The sequence below is a fragment of the Melospiza georgiana genome, chromosome 7, assembly GCF_028018845.1.
Source record: "Melospiza georgiana isolate bMelGeo1 chromosome 7, bMelGeo1.pri, whole genome shotgun sequence".
Lineage (NCBI taxonomy): Eukaryota > Metazoa > Chordata > Aves > Passeriformes > Passerellidae > Melospiza > Melospiza georgiana.
In genome coordinates this window covers 10,029,815-10,050,040 of record NC_080436.1, presented here as the reverse complement: position 1 = coordinate 10,050,040, position 20,226 = coordinate 10,029,815, and the positions used below count along the sequence as shown (strand labels likewise).

At 38.8% G+C, this 20,226-nt stretch overlaps 1 protein-coding gene across 8 annotated transcripts in view; it reads right to left on the bottom strand.

The window, feature by feature from the left end:
* The window catches only part of GULP1 (GULP PTB domain containing engulfment adaptor 1), a 143,060-nt gene that overhangs the window by 79,809 nt on the left and 43,025 nt on the right, over positions 1–20,226 (bottom strand). Inside the window, exon 3 of one of the 8 annotated variants that reach the window (XM_058027510.1) lies at positions 3,569–3,663. The exons of the other annotated variants lie outside the window; for them this stretch is intronic. The gene's annotated coding sequence lies outside the window, so the exon portion shown is untranslated. The remainder of the gene's footprint in view (positions 1–3,568; positions 3,664–20,226) is intronic. 8 annotated transcript variants of the gene reach the window in all.

Genomic DNA, 20,226 nt, shown 5'->3' with positions numbered 1-20,226 from the left:
TTGGGGGTTCCTCCCCAGTCGCTTCGAATGGCATGGGCTATAACAATTACCTGGTCTTAGTCTCTGATTTTATGTCTCCTTTTCATTCCACAAATAATGACAACAAAACTTCCCTAAGAAGTCCAACTTGCACCCATCCACTCCCTGTAATAAAAAATAGAATCCAATCTGTCCCTTCCCTTGCACACACAAAGAGTTTCCCTACAAAGACTAATTTAGCTTCAGAGGACATGAAGATCCAGACTCTTCCCCCTCTCAGATCCCAGCTTTTAAAGCACACTGGGTAACATTCCTTAAAGAATGAAGCACAAAATGTCTTAAAGCCTGTTTTGAAAGGGCTGCAGCACACAGGAATGTGTGATTCATTGACTTGAAATGAAACTTAGGCTTATAAAGTTATTTCTGAAGGAAAGATGAGAAACTGGAATAGAATAACAGCTTTGTAAGTATTTTTCTGATTTAGACCAAAACTCCATGAAAATATTGCCCTAATATAACATGGGGTGTAACAGAGAAAAAAATTGCCATAATACAAGACTGCATTGAGTAATACACAAACCAAAGGAAACATCTTAATATCAGGAAGCACTTCCCCTTCTTTTTGTATGAAGGTAACTAAGACATTAACTTGCCACAACCCTTTTTCCTCTGAAACAGTAAAATCATTAAGAAATGGCACATCAATGAACATATTTTGATGCAGACCCAAACTTGCACTGTCATGCTAGGAGAGCAGCAAGCACTTTCAATCATAGTTATGAAAACACATATACCCTTTATGTTTATAAACAAGAACAGAACAGTCTGCAGGGCTGTAAACTACAACAGCATTTAAACAGAATTTAGAACTACAAAAGCTAGCAGGAAAAATAACTTTAAAATGACACAGCTCTATGGGTTTCACCAAAACTGAAAACCCTTCCATCAACTGAAGTTCTTAGGCTACACTTGTGCTTTACAATTCACAGAAGCATAAATGGAGTATAAAGGAAAATAGTCAGCCACCAGAAAACTTTACTTTCAAAGTTTTGCTCATCACTACATTTTCAAAGACATTCATTAGCCAGAACCAAGCGGCTGCCATACATTCCTCCTGAAGGTGAATCTGCAGAAATACAGAACTACTTCTTGCAGTTTTTCAGCTTTGCAGAGGATGGAGCAAGGCAGACTGGAAAAAGCTGGTCTTCTATCTAAAATTCCCATCTTCCCATCACCAAAGCAGGCACTGCTGTAGAGATGACAGAATTCCCAAGGGGACAGAGCCCAAACAGCTCTGCTGGCCCCCGAGCCTGCAGGGTGTGAGTGAAGTGCCCAGAGGTGTCACTGGGCCTCACTGGGTGTGAATGAAGAGCAGACAGAAATGATCTGGGCAAACACCAAAACAGCTGGAAGCCACAGCCCGAGAAAAGAGCTCACCTTCCAACACACTGATTGTCCTTCAGTGAGTGGAATGGGCAGGAACACCCCAGTCTGAAAGCTGAAGACCTTCCTGTGGTCTGACTGAGATCAGCCTGCTCTCCCCAAGCTCCTGAAACCACCAGGAAGGTACAAGAGTCACACATAGTCCCAATCTTTTTCTTCCCCTCTCTCAAGCAGTACAAGCCTAGTACTGTTGTGGCAAGTGTTTTCCAGCCCACAGCAAGGAGTCTTTCAGACTACAGGTAAAGCATTTCTCATACAGTAGATATGCCAAAAAGTATTTGCAGAAACCAAGGACAAGGAGACAGCAGTGTTTTGCTATAAATATCAATATCAAAGAGAGGCCAGGAAGCAGAAAATCTATATGAAACTCATGCATTTCATAGCAGTTTTCACAAAACTTTTCTAGGTGATTTTTTACTCTTCCATTTCCTGAAATAATCTGTTCCTTTCAGTGGGAAAAAATGAAAATAAAGATGAGTAAACCGGTGACAAGGGGAAATCACTCAGCTGACAGCAAAAACAATTCCTTAGGCAAGGTGAGCACTAAATTTTGTTTTACAGCAAGAAGAAATATCAACATCAATAAGTATAACAAGAATAAACTTCAGTATTGAAATAGAACCAGGAAGAAAATGTGTTTATAATTGTTGCGAGCACCAATAAATCCTCAGACAAGCTGATAATGGAATGACCTTTAAAAACACCAGACAAATAGAAAATGTACTTGTTCCACACAAATAGCTCTCTAGATGTCTTTTAAAGCATTAGGAACAATGTAATTTTAAAAAATATTGCACTTCTCAGCATATTTACTGGTAAACAATAATTTTTATTATGCTTAATTATGCTGATACATATTAGTGGATTACATGACTCATTGAACAAACTGAAACATATACTGTCCAAGCAAAAAGAGTCATTGCAAACACAAGAGCATCCTCTTCTGCAGAAACCAGTTCTATTATTTCTATTTTCTATTATTAGGTTCATTATGACTAAATAACCATTACAAGATGTAAGAGAGGAGTTTTCTCTTTCCTGCATTCCACAAGCACCAGTGAGTCAAATGTGAAGGATTTCACATTCTTACTCCAGTGTAGAAGAACTTTTTTATGTTGGATGCTCAGAGCCAGCAGAAGGGCTTTATGTGTTTCTTTTCTCTCCCAAAGAGCTCAGACACCTTCATCAGCTCCCAAAGGACAGACAGATGGCAAACATCTTGCAGACAAGAGTATTCTGTATTTCACATCCCATTAGCCATTTGATCAGCTAGATGGAATCAGAACAAGATTTCTGCCTGTCCCCCTGCTTTCAGGTGGATGATTGAGCACCTGGGGAGCTTTGTGAGTGCTCTGTTTTTCACAGCAACAGAGTTCATCACTGGGGTCTACCACAGACAGGTAAACACAGAACAGCTCTTAAAAATAACCCAGCTCTGGTGGAAGGGATTACTGGGCACCTGAGATTTTGACTCACAGGAGGAGTATTTTTCCAGAACTTCACACACACTCCTTGCTTAAATAGATACATACAGTCAAATAAAGGTGTTCCCTGACACAGAGTATGGTTACTTCCATGCTGGCATCACTATTTTTTCTCCTCTGGAAGAGCTTATTGCTCCACAGCAATCTGGATAACCTATTTATTTAATTACTGGCAATTGATTTTCACCCACCCCCACCTTCCCCCCCCCCCCCCCCCATACTTTCTTTAAGGGGAAGGGAATGTATTTGAAACTTTCAGGTCTCAAAACAGCAGCAAATTTCTGTTAACCTTCTGAATTTTTTCCAGCTACATTCACTGCATTCATTGCATTTTTGTAATCACATTGTAAAAAGTGGTGCTGACAGAAAAGGCAGAGACCAAAAGACTCATTAGGTATTCTGAAAGTAAATCTCCAAACCAATTTCAGAAATAGGTTTAGATCCACTTAGAGTAAAAACTCATCATATTTAGCACATCTGTTATGGAGGCACAAGATTTTAACAAAAGACAATTTTTCTCCTCTACCAAAGTACACTTGGCCAACTCTGAAAAGTGCATCAGACATACCAATGTGCACATATGCCCAACAGGTGCCAGAAGACCACTTCACGTGCTTCCCTCAATGTGCATTAACCTTAATTGAAGTTCAAAAGCTGATTACTGATGTTCCAAAGATGATTAAGATGAAGAGAAAGCCCCGGATGTCTGTTTAGACAAGAGCAACCAAGAAACTTCTGGGTAGGTACCGAGAACAACCTGCAAGAGAAGAATGAGATGTGCCTTCATCTCTCCACACATGCTCCTGTAATTTTGTTACTCCTGTACAGCACACTCTAGATATTTTCTTTGCTACAGTCTTCTCAACAGGCTCATTCCTATTTATAAATACAAAATGAAAAATGTAATCACTTTTTCCTCAAGGGATCTGAACTATGACATCCCAAATGGTTTCCTAAGTCTCTGAAACCAGTTTGGGTGTTTTCTTCTAATTGTAAAAGCTTTTGGGCTTTTGTTTTTATCGGGGTATGTTTTTTCAAGTAAAAGATTGATACAAAATTAGCAGGGATCATCCTCTTATGGAAATGAGGAATACAATATTGTTATCATTATTTAAATCTAATTTATCTGCAGGACTTAAAGTCCATACTTTTGTAATTTAATTTGGGGTCCCTGGTCCCACAGCTGTCCCTCAAAGGAGAGCCAGAACCCTGTACAAACTCTATGCCTACAGACTTGGATGCAGGCTATAAATGCTGGCTTTCTTGTCCCTTACAGCCCAATTCCTACCAGCATTCAGCTCCAGTGCTAAAGGTTACATGATAAAAAATATCACTATCATAAAAATTTCTCATAACTTAGCTCCTCATAATCAATTTATGAACATATTACATACTTCTGAAAGAATGACATTCACTTAAGAGTTTAAGAAGTGCCATTCACTACACAAAGACTTAAAATCCGTGATACTGAACACAATCCCTTACTATTAAAATCAATAGATTTCTCATTAATATTAATGCATTCAGATTCCTGAACTGGCTAGCCTGAAGGACAGTATTAAGTTTGATTTATACAGATCAGATGGGCTTTATTAAGTGATTTCAACATTTTTCAAAATTGAGAAAAGTTGGCAATATGCACTTTCTCACTTGTGCTAAATGAATCTCAGAGGGAGTATCTTAAAAAACACGATTATTATATGGGTTCTAAGGATTTATCACATTAAATTCCTTTAGGTTATCTGAATACAGTCTGAACAGCCCAACCATTTTGGTAAGGTGGTGGTATCAAGTTAAATTCACAGATATGGAAGAGACACAAGAGCATGGGAACCAAAATAATATTTATGACAAATTAAATTACTTACAGCATCTATTCAGGAGAAACATTCAGGTTTTGCACACTATTACAGTCATTACTAATCTTATTTCAAAATTTTGGCAAGTGATCCATCCCAGAGTAATTTGGTGGAAAATACTTAAATCCAGACTATTACATAAGAGAATTTCTAAGCTAGCAAGTGCCAGCTGTATCTTCTATTACAGTTGGGACTAAGGAGAAGATGTAAGTTTCTAAAACATGAGAGACCATGAGGTTTAGACTGAAAGACTGATCACATCACACACACAATGGTACTGGCTGCTGGGGACTGGGACAGTTCCAGTCCCTGCTCCAATGAACATCCATGTTGTTGGAACGTGCTGCAAGTCATGTTCACAGTTTGTTCAGCTTTAAAACCCTCAGTGAGGCAACTTCAATATTTGGTAATGAAAGACTGCCTTGTCCCACCCTTCACAAGCATATTAAACCATGACACACAGCAGCTCTGTCCCCAGGCAGGGATCAGTCTGGGCCGAACCTCCAGAACCAGAGGAAAGAAACAGAGATTCATCCTCCTTAATGTTGGAGGAAATTTAGGCACCTGCTGACCATATTCTGTGGCAGAGTCCATAACTTTAAGGACTGGATGTAAAAGAAGAGGGATGGGGAAAGTAGGTACTAACACCTGTTAAGTTTTCAAAGAAAGAAATTTTTAAGTTACCCTCTTGAAACGTGAGGGAAGTGGGAGCACAGGCAGAAAAGGGAAAAAAACCCCCAAAACAACACAAAACAAAATCAGAAAACACCAAACCTCAAAGCTTGGAAATACAATATTTTAAAAAAATGGAAATGGATCCTTGCCAGAGTTTCATACTGAATACCTTGAATGCCTGTGCCAAGCATTTCATTTCCCTATTTTTTTTTTTTTGCAGCTCTGAGATACCAAGTCTGTTCTATGGCTCTAGGTACAGTGACTAGATTTGCAAACACTGAAGCAAAACTATGATAGTTTTGCAGCAGCTCAGTCCTCTAATAAACTAAAGCTTCACTACCAAGGCTTCAAGAACTCACTGTATGAATTGAGTGTATCAATGCCTTTTGAGTGAGATTCTCAAATCTGTTTGTGTAGGTGTAGACTGCAGGCTAACTGAACTTCAACTCTGCTCACAGATCTTTAACATCTGTCCCTACCAGCTGGCACAAGGTACCTGAGCACCCAGAGCTGCCTGATGTCCTTGGGAAGCACAGCTCAGGGCTAACAGCTGTGCTCCTGCATTTACAGCACAGCTCCACTGACTCCTTCATGATACCCCAGTAACACACAGCCAGACAATCTTCTCCCACAGTTATCAGCTCTCTGAGGGGGAAACCACAGATCACAGAGTGCAAAATGCTTTTTTTCAAAAGCCAAGCCTAGGAATCAGCTGATGAAACAAAAGCATCATTGTGAAACTTCAGCCTGCATCCCACAATCACACCAAACCACAGGCTCATCTCCTCTACTCCTTCCCCAACAACATACATTGGCATTGCTGAATTTATGAATCAACAGTAACAGTTCACATTCCTTAAGCTACTTCCAGGACAATCACATGCAAGTACTATTGGTAGCCAACAAAGAAAATTCAATTACTTGATGTTTTGGATTTGTACACAAACACAACTTCACAGACACTGTCTCAATATTGCTTTTCCAAAAGCCTCTAATGTTGTTTTACAGTCAAATAACGACAATTCAAGAGAGCAAGCTGTGCATTTCTACTGGTATTTATGTATTTCACAGTTAATTTCAAAAGAAATAGCTAGGAGTACTGAAAAAAACTAAGCTTGTGTGAAATTACCATCATAAACAGTCTTGCTTCTACTGCAGTTGCAATTTTTTTTTTTTTTTTAATAAAAAATGAACACAAAGACAATAATGAGAAATGCAGAAACATATGAGGATTTCTTAAACAGGGAATAGTCATTACAGGCCAGTGTTATAAACAGCCTGGTCAAATGCATCAAATCTTTAGCAACAGTTTCCCACACTTGTCTAAAACCCATTCTGTTTTAATAGAAAACGTATGCAAGAAAACTCAAGCAAAGCTCCTCCTTTGGAAATTGCTTTACTACACAGGCACATACATAGATGTGCACTCTCCTCTGTCTCCTGCAGGTGGACAAAAAGGACTGCTACTGAATTCCTACATCTTGGACTCTGCTTTTAGAACAAGAAAAGGGACACAGCCAAAGAACAGCAGCATCGAGATCACCTGAGAAAAACCTTCTTTCTTGAAGATGGAAACCTCAGTGTAAACACTAATGTAAACTGCAACACAAATTTATATATATTAAAAAAAAAACATGAAGAATTATCGGGGGGAGGGAAGAGAATAAAATAAAAGTGACTAATTATCAGTTTCCTTACTTAAGCTAGAGAAAATTACATGTGAAAATCCTTGCCTTGATAAACTGAAACAAATCTGAAGAGGGAGCAATGTTGGAAGCTGGGAGTACTGGAGCCAGGAGGTACTACAAGGTATTTGTGGATGGAAAATCCCCATCTCTCTGCCAAACCTCAACTGCCTTCACTTCACTATGTTTACAACTGTGACATGCTATGCCTTCCTTGACAGAAATAGGTATTCCATCTTTCAAATGGTCTTAGCTGAGCATCCAAACTGAAATTAATCTGTTTGATATTGAGGGCAGCTCATATTCCCTGCTGTTGCTCTATGAACAGGAGATATTTCACTCATGCAAGGTCCTGGACAAATAATACTCTTATTTTTCATCCACGAAATTTAAAACCAAGAGATTTTCCTCCAAATGCCTGAAATAAAAGGAGGAGCAATTCACCACCATACCTTTAAATCTGCTCGACTATCTGTTTTAGGAAACAAGCATACATTTACTATTCTGCTTTCTTCATCTATTTGTGGCTGTTGTGCAACATTGGATTAATTGTGGTTTTATCTCTATTTTACAATATTAAGTCACTATCTTGCCAGGCACTGAATTATTTAAAATATTAGCAAGATAAAGACCTTGCAGACTGGTCTGAATATGCGATACAAGTAGAGGCCTGCCCTGCTACAAAGCTTCCTGGCACAAGGATGGTGCCTTGGAAAGTTTTCTTTTCTGCTTTTTTGGCTAAGGCAAAAGGGAGCAAACACATGGAAAACCTAGTAAAAGTTAGCTGGGTATCCTCTCTTAGGTTACTTTTTATGAGACACACAGTTCTGTCATGAATTCTCATCCACATAAACCATCAACTCTCACAATTCACATTGAATAGGGGGTTTTGGGGTCTTTTTTTGTACACAGCTGTATTCCAGCACTACGTGCAAGGTTTCCAGCACTGAATATTCATTCACATGAAAACAAATCTTTGCTTTGCTCAGGGTCATGAACAACTCACTTGTGACATTTACATCAATTGATCTGCCTGTTTTGTGAGTACTCCTTACAATACGCTGATCAAAACAATCAATTAATATTTCATTGCGTTAGAAGATCTGCACTTTTCTTCTCCAAGTCAAAATGATTTCTTTTTCAACTCATACAAAGACTCACCCTTTGATACTTGTTTTTACTTCTCCATATTGTGATACTTTCAAAATGGTACATTTTCAAGGCTCAAAAAGTCAGTAACCAAATCCTATAGAATTTCCTTGGTGATAAATGCAAAGTTGCTGGCGGACACTGCTACCTCTCCTTGTGAGAAAAGCTAATTTTGAGAACTATCTTTATTCAATAGACTGCTAGCCAGAGATCTGTGCATCTTCATCAGCAAGAGTTAATAAGCTACATTTCTGCTGGTAAAAAGATATCTACCCAGAAGCATCTAAATTTGAGCACAAAGGATGACTGTGAGTGCACTTCAAGGTGTATAAACAAAACACTCGGGTGTTATTGGCAAATAAGTCAGTCTTATCATGTTATCAGTCAGGGATATTTTTACAAGCACTGAGATCCACTCTCCAAAGCAAAGAAATAAAAATTATAGACTTGCCTTTAAATATGTAATTAATTGCCACTTTGACTCAAGGTTAAAATCCCATGTTTTATCTTGTACTTGTCAGTAAGCCATTATCACTGCAATTAAGATGGTTTATCTGATTAACAGAAATTCTCTAAACTACAGTAAATCATTTCTGTAGGGTGAACAGCAATTGACTTACTAGAAAATCGTCTGGCTTAGCTATCAGTTCTCAAATATCCACAGAGCTGCCATCATCACAGTATTTGACACCTTCTTTAATCACATAATAAAGACCTGCCACCTTCATAGCTCACTTTCATTTTAGAAATGGGAGAGCAGAGACAAACTGATGCTCAGGAGAAGACATTTCTGCCGCCGTTTAGCACTCAAGGATAAAACACTGGAGAGACCAGATTTACCAGCATGTAGAAAAATGCAGAATCAGGTGTTGGGAAGCCAACAGCTGGAAACACACTCTGTGCTTTGAGTGAACACCCACAAAGCAGAACAATCAAGAGGTGCAGAAGAATATTCAGAGGCATGTTTTAATTTTTAACTCCTCAGAGGAAGGGAGGAATAAACAGAGTTTTAAGACTGGCAGTTTCAGATGAACACTTGCTCAGGCATCTGTTGGAAGGCTGTGTGACTGGCAATGCAAACACACAGTGCCTTGGTGAGGGAAAATTGCAAAAGCATCGAGCCATGGCAGTTATTTAAAGGTGGCAGAGAACTCTGTCACACAACAGCCACCCCTCGGGCTGTCACCTCACCCGAGCTGCTGACACTGCTGCCAGAGCTGCAGGAGCACTCTGCCACAAACGCTTTTTAAAGGCTCTTGCATATTAATGTCCACTATGGCAGAGCAAGCACATGATAACGGACATGCCAGAGAGTTACTGTCAGAGCAGTAAGTCTGCAAAAAGCATTAAATTCACCCAAGAAAATAAAACCCGCTCCAAATGCAAGGGATGCAGGCAGAATGAGGAAGAGAGCCTGTGACAGAATCCCTACTTGCCACCACAAAGCCATGAACCTCACAGCAGAAGCTAAAAATTTAACTTTAAATAATACTGTTAAGTCTTCAAGTTCCTGCTTTAATCTTTTTTTCTCAAAATGCTCTTATTATGTAGGTGTGACAAACTTCAGAGAGACACTTCAATATTTTTTCCAAAAAATGTCCTAGTGTAAAAAAAACCACAGCAAGCCTGTATTTTCTGTTATTCTGCACTGTTGAAACATGACTTATTTGGGTATTCAGGTTTGATATCCTTTAATTTAGAGTTTTTTCTAACAGATCAAAATTTTATTGCTCCTGTCATTTCCCTGTAAATGAAAATAACAAGTGCAAGAGGTTGCATTTGAAAGTTGAGAATTAATTTCTCAATTTCACGTATCATTTAACCAGTATCAGACAAAAAAAGTACCTTATAAAAAAATATCTGCAATGCACAGCCACTGAGCTGCTGACCATAGGTGGATTGGCTTGGCCATGACTCAAATATGGAAGAGTTGCAGTTAAGAACCAGATTGAGGGTTAGGTAGAGGGCAGCTGTGTAACTCCTCTGTCTACACCTCTACTAGGAAGCACTACAGAGCTGTCTCACAAACCTGTTTGAAGTGGTCTCTGACACTTAGATTCATCTGTTTACTCCGGGAGAAAGTGCAGCTCTATAAATGCAGAAAGTGCAAGCCACTGTATTTCTAATAAGCAAAGAATAAAACAAGTGGCTTTGAGGAGCAGCACAAACAACAGGATGGAATTAACCCAAGCAAGCACTGAAAAGGCCCATGGTGGGATTCCTTCCAAACCCCCTGCCAGAAACATTTGTGGTTTGGGGAGGGCAACTGGAAAGAAAGACAAACACAGGAACAAAATCCACCAGATTTTTGTTTGTTTGCTTTTCTAGTCACTGATTACCTGTATTCAGACTATTGACAACCTTTTTTGGCAACCACTTCAGACACAATTATCTCCACCTGGAAATGGACATGGCTGGGACATCATTTCATTCCCTGTGACCTGCAAAAACATCAACTGGGCTATTCTGCTTGATGACAGCAAATTGTAAAGATGCAGCAGGGCATCCAAAAGCTTTATCAACTGCAGCACAGGGATTCCCTGGCTGCTGACACTCCTGAATGACAGAGCACATCTAGATATTGATGAAGCCCTTTTTTCCATAGCAGAGGACACTGCTCTTATGGTTATTTAAGCTAAAAGGGATAAAGCAGCTAGAATTGCATCTCAAATGTACATTAAACTAAAGGGTATACTTATATTTTGACCTTACATATTACGCCAAAAGGCACTGCAATGCACACGTTTGTTTTAATAATACACCAAAATGTTGGAGACAAAAGTGTTTTAAAATGATATAACTGCTCAACTTTAAGAGATGCTAAAGCCTAATGCTGAACAAAAAATAAGCATAATGCAGCCTAGATGCAGGTTTAAACAAAAAGATAATTGCCTATAAAGAAGAAATTAATTAGAGATGTGGCAGAAGCTTCATCCCCCCGCAAACTTTCAGAAGTTTAATGGCCCTGTGAGAAGGAGCGACTCTCCCAAATGGCAGGATGCCTGTAGGAAAGGTGACTGCAAGAAGCTCAAGGTAAAGCACCGAAGCAGACATGGAAGGCATTTTACATTCTGAATCATTTGGCTGCAGCCTTGCCTGGCTCCTTGCCCACACCACAGGCAATAAAGAAACCAAGACAAAGCAGAGCTAAAACCAGTCTGGCAGCTGGGGAGGCAGAGATGCAGCAGCAGACAGACAGCAGGGATGGGGCAGCTCAGCACACACAGCAAAGCAGAGACACAGAGCTTCACACAAGCACATCATGGGGAACAGCATGGAGCACACAGGTTTTTATGGGTGCACTGGAACTCCTGTCCCCTATAAGCAGAATCCATTTTTGAATCGAGAAAATCAAACACACTCAAGAACAGAAAACCAAAATCCAGTCATGCAAACACCTTACAGTTAAAATTCGATTTCACTACTGTTTTTTGTAGGCTTAAACATCTATAGGAAAGATTTTCTGAATCAAGTCTGTGTAAATAACTCTGCCCACCTACCTGACCACCATCTTCATATATCTTGCTTATACTTAGAACACCATTCACATTCTCTACACAATTTTTTAAAGTGCTTTAAGGGAAAAATATCTTTTGAATGTACATACTTACTAGTTTTACATGATTAATATTGCTTATTAAAACATACTACTTCACATTTTTTCTGAGTTGGAAGAGACCTACAGGGATCATTTAGTCCAACATCTGGCCCTGCATGGAACAGCCCCAAGAATGTCACTGTGTGTCTGAGATAATTGTCCAAAACCACTTGAACTCAGTCTTGGTGCTGCTCTCTGGTGAGCCTTTTCCAGTTCCCAACCACCCTCTGGGAGAAAACCATATTCAACCATGACCCAAAATTTTAGTTATCACCCTATAAGAGAGAAGGTTTTCTAGAGTTTTGACTCAATCACATTTTAAAAAAAACCCAACAATCTAGATGGTAGTTTCTGTTTTTTTAAAACCTGTGCTAATGCACTTAAGTTAGTCACTACCTCAGAGGCTGAAAAGCATTTTGCAGCAACACAGCCATTCAAACACTGCAGATCTGATGTTACTCCATCATTAGTCACAGCAAGAGTTTTGCATTTGATTTTTCACACTCTTGGAGCAGTTGTGCTCCTTGCTGCCTTCTGTCCAAACATTTACTCCTACTTCTACTGCCCTTCTGCACTGGGACAAACAGTTCCTGTAAGGAAAATGTCTAGGAAAAAAGGAAAAAGCCCTGCAAAAAACTGTAGTGAAGTTTTCTCTAATCACACACTATAAAAAGGTCTGACAATAAACAGTGGAAAGCAGAAGAGCAGCAGGACTGTCTCTGCCACCTTCCACCCTGCCGTGTGCTGTGGCACTGAACTGGAAATCCCAGCCCCTGTGTACATCAGAAATCTTTCAGTAAATAACCATCTCTTCTTAGGTGCAGGGACAGTCACACTCCGGCCCACAGACACGTTGTGCCAAAACAGTCAGAAAACAGATGAATTCAACTCATTTATGCTCAATTTGCTGCCTCTAGAGGCACTGTGAGACACCAGCTCTGCTTGACAAAGCCATTTAGATGCTATAGCAGAGACAAGTTCCCTGTATCTTAAAAATTGTTTAAAGTAACTGAAGGCAGCTCTGCACTGAACTTATACAAAATGTAGAACACCAGTAAGTGCAAAATTTAGAGTTCATTAGCTTAATCTAACCACATGAAGACATTTTTATTCTGCTCATTATTGGAATAGGCATGAAAAGAAATCCAAATACAGAATCTGGGCAAACAAATATTATGGCAATTGTGATGAAACAGAGCTTTCCCAATGAAACGTTAAATGGCAGTTTTGCTCTAAGTGAAACAGCTTTCTTAATCTTCCTTGAGATTTTAACTTCACTTGCCTGCTGAAAAAGGAACACAAGGGGCACTCCATGTCCCACTGGCCTCTCCTGCAGGTCTCTAAAGAGTGCTTCACACAAACAGTAATTTATGGTATTACACTCTTGGACTACAAGTACCTCAAATTCCACTTCAGGGTATTAGGCCAACTGCTGTTTAAATTATGTGTGAACTAGCTGAATCATGACCCTCCACTGGAAAAGTCTGACTTATAGATCATGTCCTCAGGGAGTTGAATGCTGTAATGACAACTTACCACTGAGCTAATCAAGGATCAGAAAACAAAGTTGCAATTAACTAAAGCAGAGGCACTGCAAAAACAAATCAATAGTGCTACCCAGCTGAACCAGGCCATGCATGCCAGAACCGCCTACCATTTGCTGCTGCAGTATATGACTGCTAGAGTAAAAATAAACTCTAAACCACTGCAAAATCACTGAGTTATTAAAATATCTCTTTTTACTCTAATACAGTGAAGTCAAAACCTGTTTGGTATTTTGGAGTTTTTAGAGCCCATCACTGGTCAACAACTGATTTTGAAAATGTCAATGATCAGCCCTGGCCCTAAAGGTTTCTGTAGAAATTACATTTTTATGTAATTTCTGCTCTAACTTTACAATGATGCATGCTTCATTCACTCAATAAATGATGGACACCAGAAGCATTTACACCTTTAAAAGCCCAAGGACCAATTTTTTTTTTTTTTAATAAAGCCTTTTTTAATAACACCAGATTTGTCTTTAAAATCCAGAATTCCACACACTGCATAAGCCTGCTGCAAATCAGCAAAAGAATTCGTATCTAAGAATGTTAGACAAATCTGTTTCAAAAAGGTCTATATTTACAAAATGATTCTGTGCTTTGGACTGGTAAAGAGTCTTAACAACAGTTTCTGTAAATGGGCCTGGCTTTGCCCCTCACTGTGGACAGACAGACCCATCTGGAAGTCCTGCGTGCAGAGCTAGAAGGTGAATCCAGAACATCCATGGGAGAGATTTGGAGTTGGTGTTGTCAGACAAAATAAGTTATAAACATACACACTGACTTTCTGAAAACCAGCAGTTCAGTCTAGTCACTCTGCAAGATAATGCCACAGCAGTAATCCAAAATCCAAGGAACTTTTACTTGAAATACAGTATTTTCACACCTCCTAGACCATGGTGCTGCAAGGAGCTCAGGAAGGAGCTGCACCTGAGTGCTGTGTGTGCAGGAGCAGGGCAGTGCTGTGCAGAGCCTGTGATATCCCTGTGATATAACCTTTGGAAATGCCAGCAGCATTCCCAGACAGCCTCAGCCATCTTCAGCTCTGTGCTTTGAGAGGTCCTTCGATGGATTTGGGGATTTATAATGGAATTAATCACTTGTACTACAGCACATTGAAGCAACTGAAATAAACCAGCCAAGAGAAAGTTTTTGCTAACCACTAGATTGCTAAACAGATGCTTTTGCTTATCCTTGCTAAAGATCAATAAAACCTTGACACATTGTTTCAGCTCATCTTCCTTTACAAAGTTAAACATTCAGTTTCCCAGAGGCTCCTAGCTCTCCACCCCCACTTAAAAATCATTTAAAGAATTTAATGTTTTTCACAAGTATATTTCAGTAACTTTTAAAAATAAACTCCTATATACCATAGTGCTGCAGAAACCCAAAATTTGCCCTTTTTTCCCCAGTAAATGAATGTAAACTCACAGCTGCTGCCTTTCCTTTATCTAGGCAAGCCTTTCTCTCTAGACTACAGAGAAGTGAAGCAGGGAGACTGCAGCTCCAGTGGGCTGTAGCAGTGTCTGCAATCTAAGCCCTGAGTTAGCAGCTCTGGACAAGGAAGGGATATAAAAAAGGAAGAAAAAAAGGAAAAGCCAGTTTGTAAGTGTCATGCCTGCAAGCATTATTCTCTCATTCAGCAGCAGGGCTACTGGAACACAGATGCTTGCACTGGGACAGCTTTGGGTCAAAAACTCAGTTCTGATAGACACTCAGTGGGTCTTGTGGCAAGGATGCTGTTTAATACAGGGGGAAAAAGGAGCATCTCTCTAACCCCTGCAAAGTATAAAGCTTTGACTTTCTTACAAGCGCCTTATATGGAGAAGAAAACAGAAAATCCAACTGGAGTCATTCACTCCAGTATTAGAAACCTTCATCTACTCAACCACAAAAAAATTAAAATGTCGGCTTAATCCTTTTCTGCAAAACACTGCAAAGCAACAATATCACCAGCTTACCCTTCTGCATTCCAATTTCTTGCCAAGGTACAGAGCAGACACTAATTCTCATAGATCACTCATTTGCCAACATTTTTGTACCTTTGTTACTGCTGCTTTACAGTTTCTGAGGTAGCAGAATAAAAAGAAGCAATGACAGATACAAGTTCTGAACTAGAGTATTATCAAAGCACAATAATTGTTCTCTCATTTTAAGAAATGTAATGCCAATGGAAATATGTTTCATGTAATTTAATATTCTGTTCTGCTGGAGAAGTGTAAATCAAACTAAAATGCTGTGAGCAATAGAACTGTACTTCTAAATAAGAATTATGATATATATATTTCAACATAATTTCCTCATGCACATCTGCCCTACACCAACAAAACAACCACTTAAACGGAGCAGAAGCTTGACCACTTCTTAAATTAATCCCACTAAATATGAGTGCATGAGACATGCAGAATTAGACAAGAACTCCTGATCCTTTAAGGAAAAACTGATTGGCAGTTTCATAACTATAAAAGCGAAAAATAAAAGTGAATACTGCACTCCCACAGCTTATAGGAACTGTGTCTGTAGAAAAGGTGCCATATCTTGTTTCAGCATAAGGAAGTTCAATCCCCTCTAGTGCAGCACTGAGGATTTGAAAATATGCCCTTTACTGAATATTTGAATAAGCCATCCTAGGAATCTTGATATTTTTGTTGATTCAGTCTGAGGTATTTAGTTATACTATTTCCTTCAATCTTCTTGGATCCCTTGACTTCCAAGTATCAAGACATCAAGACATAGAATTTTACCTTATCATCAAGGGAATATTATTTCCCTGATCCATTAAATGAATAAATGACTTTGTATCCTCTATATACTCCTTTCATTGATTTATCTATTGCTGCCTTAGTGTAAAAACTCTCTTTGTGAGGAATATGAATTCCTGCTATTTCTTTTCCTTCATTTCTTGTTTCTCTACTTCATTCTTCTTCCCCTGACCTGGCTGCTTTTTTCCCCATTCACTTTAAGGAAAACACCAGGAACTTATATTATGCAGTCCTTCATCACCCTGTACCATTTTCTCCATTAATTGCCACAGGGGTTTTTTTCATTAGTTCTCAGCTGAGTTTCACCAAAATCAATCCAATTAATTATGCTTTCCCTTTTTCCTATATCATTAGTCAAGATGGCAAGTAAAGCCAGGTGACACCAATGCCTCTAGCACATTATTTAACAATTTCCTACAGCTTGATATACCTTTTTTCTTTTTCAGTCAGTTGTTACTAAGATGATGAAGTTCTTGCATTCAAGGATTTCAAAACAGTTTTTTAACCACAAATTGGAGAAGCATAAGTATCCAAGGCTTTTCAGCTACAGCACAAAGCCCACCAATAATAATTGCAACCTGATACCTACTGAGTACAATGAATAAACAAGTGATAAAATCTGCAAGTACCCAATTCCTTATCAAACATGCAATTCTTACCATTAGATCACCTTTTCATCTTCACAGAAACACAAGAAGAAACAGTAAAAAAACAAAATTACAGACTTGATATTGCATCATAGTAAATTTCATAGTGAAATAAAATGCTATAAAATTCATAGTGAATTGTATTTTATTTTTGTCATCATTAAGACTTTATAATCACACATGCACTTGATATCAATGAAAAGGAAATTCTGTTTTTCATTGTGGTCTCAATTCAGTAAGAAAGTAAAGATCATGATAAACTTCAAACTTTGAAGCCCCATGATAAAATATTACTCAAGCCTAGACCTACACTCTCACCTAAAGTTTATCTGAGGCAAAGGAACTTCTTGTTGATTCAAGAAGCAGAAGAAGATTGGAGGAAAAACGGCTTCAGGACATTGCACCAGGTGCTTAATTATTCTGTTTATGCTACTGGGGAAAACGTCAGAGGTACCAAACACAATTTACTACCTTTGAATCCCAATATCCCAAATAATTTCACCTAGCAAGTTGCTGATAGCCTCAGTTATCCAGGCAGTGACTTCACCAACCCGGAGGTCAAGACCCCAAATGTATAACTAATGATACAGGTTACTATTAGAACATAAACCCAGTGCTGAAACATCAGGAAGCTTCCCCAGCAGCCTGCACACTGCCCCACAAGGCTGTAATTTCAGTGCTTTGTTACTCTGCCAAAAAAAACATGTGTCAGTTTTAGTAATTATCCAATGCATCACGCTCGCCTGTTTCACTTGCTTCTATCATGCCTTCATTGGGATATCAAGATCATAAATGCTGAAGGACATTTGCCTAAGAGAATGTGTTCTGGAGCTACAAGATGCATTGTCCCTTCATCTGATGTGAGATATATCCTCTACCATTTCAACATCGTGACAGTACTGAACTCAGCACACCAATGCTGCACTCACACTCAACCACTCCATTTTTTTCTACTAAAAAAAGCATAAAGGAAGAGGAGCAGCAATTTCAGCTTTTTCACAAATGTATTTTTATTTCTGAGCTAAAACTATGTTTTTTAAGAGTTATATTCCAGGCAGAAGATAAAACCATAAACTATTCCACACATAATGACTTTGTGACTCTAGAGCTGAGCACCTCCTGTGCCCCTGAAGACAGCAGAAGCTCCAAATTCTCACTCTCCCCCCTCTGCAAATTTGGGTTTTACAGACAGCATCCACTCTAACATTTTCTTGTCAACTCACACAGGATCTGACCCAGAAGACAAGAATGAAACACATATTTAAGTGTCATTCACACCTAGATTGACACCTCACCCATGAGAGTCAAACACTGTTTCATAAAAAAGAGTGTAACCACTTTTACTTGGCTCTCCCAGGCTTTTTAGTAACTATATGGTAACAGCATCCCAACTGTGCATTTCATATTAAAGCAGAACAAGAGAAAAGGTCACAGAACACTCTGGAAGGCAACACTCATTAATGCAGCGTTCAAGGTTAGATCAAAGGGAGCAGTGGAACTGGGATTACACTGACTCAAATGGCTCTACTCCTTTTTTTTTTAGCTTATTTGCTGTTCGCCCCATAGTGCCTGAAGCTGTTGGCACAGCTGCCTGCCAGCAAAATTTATTTAGAAACCCCTTCATATTGTACTGTTCACAGTCACTGTAACCAATATTTCAGGAATTATATTTACAGAGCAGCTGTCAGCAAAAGGACTTGGATGTGCAGCAGAAAGTTACAGCAATTCACTCTTTATATTCAAGGCACAGACATTGCACAAACCACACACAGAGAGGTTCTTCAACTGAATTATCAGAGAAAGCCACTGAAGCACCTTGGCTGTGTTTGTTCTCAAACAGTTGCCAAAAATCTGTCTTTATCAAAACCAGTCCTTTCTCACTTATACACATCCAAAAGCAATCCTGCACAGGTTCAGTAATACCTACAATCATAAAATAGCATGAAAGAAACTCAGCTTTTAGAATACATTTCAAATTGTACATGTCCCAGGATGTGGGATAACTTCTTCCTAAATACTCAATTTTTCCTCTTCCTTGAAGAGAGGGAGGATGCTTCTTTATAATTATAGCTTAGTAGAAGTTATGCCAGTTTTAGAAGACAACAAGCAGCATTTACTGAAGGCTATAAAATCTGTGAGGTATACTATGCTTGACATCATCTGTGAGCAAAATGTTCCAAACCATTTCAACTTATCCTTTGGAAAACTCCAGATAAATAACCACACTTGTCCTAGTGGACCTATACAGCACATCTGGGGCATTAATACTTACCTTGGATTATGCCATTTAAAAAAAATTAATTCCAAGCTTTAAATCCACAGGAAAGTTTCCACAGTCCTCCACAGCTACAGCTAAGCCAGCACTCTTTCCTAAACTCCCCTTTACAAATTTGTTTACCCCATCTCTGTATTCTTCAGTTCATAGATGAATTCCCTATTGCAATCTTACAGAATTCTAATGTGATTATTAATCTCCTCTTTGTTCTGCAAAGTATTTAACCTTCTTCTTTTGCAAGGTCATAAAAATAATTGTTATAAATACTCTGGTTCAACAGACCCAAGAGACCCTGCTTTTCTACAGATGAGAATAAAAGTCTTGTACGTCTCAGGAACGTGGTACCTATGTATTTCACATTACAAATGGATTTACTTACATATCCACAGAGTAATGCTGAGCAAAAAATACCCAATTTTATCTATGGTGTTACGTGAAATAATCCTGGAAAATTAATAAAGCTAATATGTAAAGGTCTAAAGTACATTCTACAGTGGGTGATAGAAGAAAGCAAGGCTGTACTCAAAGGAATTAAACCACCCTGCAATATAAATGTTAGAGCAGTCCCATAAAACAATGAGCTCTAGCAGATTATGGAAGGAAGCAGCCAGAACATCAATTAGATATCAGAAACTATATCCAAGTTAAAAGAAACCTCATGACAAAGCTGAGGGTTGTCTAAACAACCTGTGCCCACACAAGCTTTAAATACTGTATGCAACATGGTGGTAAAAGCTTTCAATGAAACAAAAGGGAGTAAACCAACTGATTAAAAAAAAAAAATCAAAATCCTCTAAGCCAAACTATTTTCTTAAGGTCAATTCAGGGAGCAGGAAGTTAAGAGTGTTTCTCAAGGGAAACCAGCTATGACTTTTTGCAGCTCAAAACCACATTGTACTCTATAAAAAGAAAAGACTAAAGGAGAAAGAAAATAAAGTTCCCAAATTAGACATAGTAATTTCTCACACTTTAGGTAATAAAGTATCTGCAAAGCTGAGACTAAAGATGCAGTCACTCTTAGACAGGAAAGAAACATCCAAGTAGAACATTACCTAATTCTTCTGCATGAGAGACATTTCTGCCAGGGATATCCTAAAGGTCTCTAGGACTAGAGAGACAAGAAATATCC